The following is a 6,679-nucleotide window of genomic DNA, read 5'->3' on the forward strand; positions in this document are numbered from 1 at the left end:
GTTTTGTATTTTAGGGAAGGTTCTACAGGGTGTTCAGGGTCTCACTACTAGATCTGACTCATTGTAATCCGCCTGTACAGCCTCTCAAGAGCTGGGATTATAGGCATGGGCCACCACGCCCAGTCTCAATTACCTTCTCAGCCTGCCCCTGGGGGCGGGGCCAGCATGGCAGGCGAGTGGGGGGGCCTACACCCACTTGTAGGTGCTTTAATCCGCTGAGCTATTTGGCTGGCCCCCTGCTAAATTTTTTTTGCAAAGGAAAATTCATAACTAGAAAAAAAGTGTCATATCTTCCTAAGCAGGATGTTGTAGCTCAAAAATTGAATGACAACGAGGCAAGTCCAAAAGTTAAAAGAAGCGCTTTATTTTAGCTGGTACCCAGCGGCAACACCTGGCACAAAGTGCCTAAGTGCGCCCCGAGCATTGACAAGGGTCGGTATTTAAGCTTGAAAACCATAAAAACAGGGAAGGGGTGGAGGTGCTGAGTTGGCAGCATTGAGATAAGGTTTGGGGAACAGATATCATAAGACTTGAGTCACAGGGGTGAGGAATTGGGAGGGGTCGGCACATACAGAACAGGAATTCAGTGAGGTTAGAAGGGCAACAAAATGGAGTCAATTTTGACAGGGTACAACACAGGAGAAAAACGTTCGTGAGCTAAGTGAAGATGTTATATTTGCTATGAATTGACTGACAAGATGTCAGTGTCTCTACTACATAAAGAAATCTTTCAAGCCAGTGAGAATAAAAGCTAATCATGCTAAATAGAAAATCAGGCAAAAAACATGAACAGGTCTTTACAAAAGAAATATAAATATACTGAGCATGAAAAAAAATTTAGTATTGCTAATATTCCAAGAAATACAAAAATAAAACCATAAATCAGATTGGCCAAGATTAATAAAACTGACAAAGGTAGTGGTGAAGTGTGGTTGGCATGCAAATTGGCATACACTTTCTGGAAGGTAGTTTGACAATAACACAACAACAAAAAAAAAAACCCTTTAAAATATACCTAAAGCTAGACATACTGGTTTATGCCTATAATTTCTGCAGTTGGGAGGCTGAAACAGGAGGATCTTGAGTTTGAAGCCAGCCTAGGATACCTAAGGAGACCCTTTCTAAAAATAAATAAAGGTCATAAGCTGTTCATAACAACAGGGATGTAGTTCTATAGCCTTTGATTTCCAACATCACAAAAAAAGAATACACAAAATCTATCTATTCTTTTCATTCATATTTGTCCTAAAGAAATGGTGTACAGCAGAAAGATAGATATATGCATAATGACAAGTGTGTAAGTATGCAATAATTGCTATAATCAAAATGTTAACACAGTAAATTATGCACTGATAAAATTTTTTACAGTGAGATTTAGTTTTTGTTTTTTGAGAGAGGGTCTCATTGTAGTTCATATTGGCCTTGAACCCACTATGTAGCCTAGGCTGACCTCAAATTTACAGCAGTCCTCCTGCCTCAGCCCCCCAAGTGCATAGGGGAGTACAGACATGTACCAGTACACTCATCCAAGAATATTTTTAAGGAGCTGACGAGATAGCTCAGCAGTCAAACGTGACTGCTTAGGCAAGCTTAGGCAGGTGCAGGGGACCACGATTCCATCCCTGGCACTGCATGCTGGGCCAGACCAGCCCCCAGGGTGGGCTGAGCAGACAAAAAAAAAGTTTTTAAGAAACAATAGTTTCAACTTTGGGAAAAAATAGTAACAACCCTCAAAATTATGTGCTGAAAAATTAGTTTTCAGCCTTCTCTATAATCAGTGAGTTAAGGCTGAGGCAGTAGGATGACTGTGAGTTTGAGGCCAGCCTAAGTTACAAAATGAGTTCAAGGCCAGCCTGAACTGCATGGTGAAACCCTGCTCAAAATTCATTATGATAAACAGGTATTTTTTTTTAAAAAGTATAGTATTTCAAAGAGAAAATATGTTAAGTTCTCAGTTTCTTTCCTTTCAAAATACTCATGACCAAATTTTTTTTTAATTTTATTTGTGTGTGTGTGTGTGTGTGTGTGTGTGTGGCCAGCTCAGCCCACAAGGGGGCGGGGCTGGCTGGCATGTGGTGCTGGGGGATTGAACTGTGGTCCCTGTGCTTTGCTAAGCTTGTTCTAAGTAGGTGCTTTAGACCACTGAGCCATCTCACCAGCCCCTCATGACCAAATTTATAAATTTTCCATAAGCCATGCCTACATTACCAAAGGGAATTATGATGTATTAAGTTTTGTTTGTTGTTGTTTGCTTGTTTTTTGAGACAAGGTCTTACTATCTACCTCCAGGTAGTCTTGAATTCACTGTATATCCCAGGTTATGCTTGAATTTGTGGTGATCCTCCTGCCTCAGCATCCTCTGGGCTGGGATTACAGCTGTCTGCCACCACACCCAGCCAGAGGCCTGTTTTATAAAGACACTAATCTCAATCATGAGTGTGAAGTCCTCATAATCTAATCATTTTCCAAAGGCCCCTACCTTCTAATACTGTCACATTGGCTATTAGGTTCCAACATAAGGATTTGGGGTACATCAACATTCAGATGGTAGCAGAGAATCAGGTTTTTGGATAGACAAATAAATGTCCATTTTGCTTTTCACAGATGCCATTTTTATTGTTCAGTCTGCTTTATCTCTTCTTTCTTCAGCTCTAGGAAAGCATAGAGCCCACCCATGTTTTCTTATGCATGTAATAGCCATGCCACCAACCCTCCATGAAGTGGTTGCAGAATGTAACCCACCAGCAGTGTGGAGAATGCAAATATCACCCAGAGGCAAAGCTTAGTTCAGGCACTGAGAGGCCTAGAGAGGGGTGTCTCCAGCGAGAGCACCCAATAGTCAGGAGACTGGGAAAAGAAAAAAGCCACCAAGCCAAGTTCTCTAGCTTTTATTTAGAATATCACCATAAATATTCTAAAAATGAGAAGGTTAGGCAGTTTTTCTTGGGAAAAGGGGAAGGGCAGTGCCAAACACAACAGGCTTCACTGATCTAAACTACTTGATGTTTAACTGTTTGATTCTCACACAACTTTGTGTGCTTTTACCCCACAGTGGATTCTCCCAAAGCCTGGGTGCTTTGAGCCTCGCACCTCAATTATTTGTGTGCCCAGTCAGGTTCCTTTGCACTGTTTTGGATTCTTGATTCCTAAATATACACAAAGGAACTGAGTCAGAGTGGCACTGAGACATTCTGTTGGGACCTAGCAAAGAGACAATGTTAGAACTTAGATGCAAGGAATCATTTCCATTTAGGTTCTCTCCAGCTGGTTGAATAGGAGACCAGTGACAACATCCTCTTTAAACCTAAAGATTTTTGTTACATTTTTAACCTCCAAGTTTGCTTTGCTAATTCCTACTTCTCCCCATATCCCTGATCCCAGTTCTGGGAATTAAACCCAGAGCATTAGCCCTAAGCTACATCCCCAGCTCTTTTTTTTTTTTTTTAATTTATTTTAATTTTTTGTTTTTAATGTATTTTGTGCAGGGTCTTACTATGCAGCTCAGACTCATAGAGATCCTTCTGTTTTCAGCTTCCTAGCACTGGGGTTACAGGCCTGTCCCACTATGTCCGGACTCACTCGCCAGCTCAGCATGCCGGAAGGGCAGGGCCAGTGCGGCATATAGTGCCAAGGATCAAACCCCAGTCCCTGAGCTTGCTTAAGCAGGCACTTAGTCTGCTGAGCTATCTTGCTGGCCCTGTTTTTATTTTTAAGTCACTAAGTTGCTCAGGCTGGCCTCAAACTTGAAATCCTTCTGCTTCAACCCCCAGAGTTGTACATTATAGGTCTGTGCCAACACATCCACTTTGCCTTTAAAATTTTGTTGTTGTTGTTGTTGTTAGCATTCTGCATCTCCCCTTCTTCAGTAGCACCTGCACTTATTTCGCAGCAGGTCATCTTGCTTCTGAACTCTGTGACTATTGCCTGTGCCAAGATACACTGCACTGCCAAGACCAAGGGTAGGACTTGGGAGGACAAGCCAAGAGTGGGGTAGATGCCAAGTTCACTGCTTGTTGTGGCTCAGTAGCACTCTCTGTATGCACACACCACAGTTCGTTTATTCAATCACCAGCTGATGGACATGTGGGGTGTTGCCACTTTTTGGCTGCTATTAGTGCTGCTATGAATATTTGTGTACAAGACTTTTTGTGAGCATATGTCTTCAGTTCTCTTGGATAATATACCTAGGAGTGAGTCATATAGCAATTGCATGTTCAACTTTCAAAGAAATTGCCAAAATCTCTTTCAAAGTTGCGGTACCATTTTGTATCTAAGACATTTTGGCACTGTATTTTTAGTATTTTTTGAATCTATATATTTGAGACTTTTTTTTAAAATAATTATGACTTCTATAACCCATGAAATGTTTTCAGAAGTGTCTTAAAATTCCAAACTGAAAAGTCTTTTCTAGTTATTTTTCTCTTATTAGTGACTACCTTAATTAGACTCAGTGATCAGAGAAAGTTGAATGAATCATTTGAAGCCTATTGATAGCTTTATGATTTATTACTATAGTTACTTTTCATATAGTTTTGCTTGTGCCTAGTATTATAGACAGCTAAGTTAGGTAGAAATATTATAGGCAGTTGGGTAGGGCTGAGCACTTCAGAGAGTCAGTGCAAGATGAAAACTTCTTACAATGGGGTCTGGAGGTACATGTGTTAGAGCCCAGGCCTCAAGACAAAAATGGAATGACCAGGTTTACAATAAAGTATATCACTTGGCCTAATAAATTCTATGTAGACGTCAGTCACCTCCATGGGTGACCAAGACCCTGGGACACATCCATTTCCTAAAATTTTTTGTTCTGTTCTCTTTTTTGTTGTTGTTCTTTGTTCTTTCCATGTACACTTGTTATGTGACTTAGTTTCCCATGGATCAATATGACCAAATCGACCATACTTACAATCTTATTGGTTGATCATGGCCTTAACACATGTTGTAATTTTGTGGTTGTGCCCTATACAACTTCCCCTGCAAAGTGGAGCCCGCGGCAACCCGTTTGGGTCCTCTTCTGCTTCTCAGGAGCTGTGTCTCTCCCCTCAGAGAGCTTGCCCCCCTGAAATTGAAAAATAAATTCTTCAATTTTATTTTTTTTAATTCTTCAATTTTAAAGAACATGAACTCAGCATATTGGACATTTAGCAGGTTGGAAATTATAGTATTTCCTTTATATCATATTTGGATGTCCTGATATCATGCCTATAACACTAAAATAATATATTGTTTCCAGTTGTGTATATATGCGTTAGCTATGTCTCATTTATATATTAATTACTTATTTTGCTAGTCAAATCTGTGTCCTTTCATTTTGAGACACTCTGTACACAAATGTCTCAGAAAGGCTTATGCATTTTATTATAATTAATAGATGATTCATTCATAATACCATATAAGGCAACCATGGAGCCGAGGTGACTTAAATTTTCCTTAAAAACAGGATCAAAGATGCAGTCAACCGATACAGAAGTGTGCTGGAGCCTGCTATTACTGGCTTGAGAGACTTAACCATGATACTTTAAGAAAATCTGTGAACTCTTTATACATAGACATTAAAACCTGGCATGATAATACATGCTTGTAATCCCAGCACTTGGGAGGCAGAGGTAGGAGATCACTTTGAGTTTGAAGCCAGCCTGGGCTCTGTAGTGAGTTCAAAGCAAGCCTACACTATACAGCAAGACTCTGTCTATAGATAAATAAGTATATTGTAAAGTTACAATATTAAAAACAGATAATTTGGGGAGGTGGCTCAGTGGAATAAGCACTTCCCTGGCAAGTGCAAGGGCCTGAATTCAATCCCCAGTTCCGCAAAAAAACAAAAACAAAAAAACCCGGATAATTTCTCAAAACTTTTCACTTCTCCTTATGTTACTTAGGTCCACGTATCTGTATAAAGGAAATATTGTATTGTGGTGTGCTACTAGACATCTTTTCCCAAATGCCTCTTCGGTAATATCCTATTGGTAGCTTGAAATCAGAAATGATGGAAGTATTGACAAAGAAACCAGCAGATACTAAAATTTGATATTTACATTTAAGAAACTTATGGGTAAGCTTGAAGTGGTGGTATGGTGGATGCATACAATTTTAGCACTCTGAGAGGCCAAGACAGAAGGATTACAAATTCAAGCCCATCCTAGGGAATTTAGTGACTTATTGAGACACTGTCTCAAACAATAAAAAAGTCTAAGAGTGTAGCTCAGTGTGAAGGCCCTTGGCTTAGTCCCTAGTACAAAAAGGAGAGAGAGACAGAGACAGAAACAGAGACAGAGACACAGAGAGAAAGACAGAGAGAGACAGAGACACAGAGAGACAGAGACACAGAGATAGACAGACAGAGAGAAACACGATAATGCAGAACTGTATATGTGTCTCTAGCTTTCACATTGTGAATAAAAAGATGAAGGAAAATTCTCCCAATATTAAAAAAATATTACGCATTTCAGGAAAGAAATTGGTCACAAGTGGAAAGTGAAATTTTAACATAGAAACATCTTGGATGTTTCACTTTTGTCTTACTCATAAGTATAAACAAGGGTGCTTGCGGGTTAGCTCAGTTGTTTAAAGCACCTACTTGGACAAACTCAGTCAGCCACAGGGGAATGTGGTTTGATCCGCAACACCACATGACACACCAGACCCACCCTTAAGGCAGCCTGAACCAGCCAAAAAAAAG

The sequence above is a fragment of the Octodon degus genome, unplaced genomic scaffold, assembly GCF_000260255.1.
Source record: "Octodon degus isolate 3935 unplaced genomic scaffold, OctDeg1.0 scaffold00078, whole genome shotgun sequence".
Taxonomy (NCBI): Eukaryota; Metazoa; Chordata; class Mammalia; order Rodentia; family Octodontidae; genus Octodon; species Octodon degus.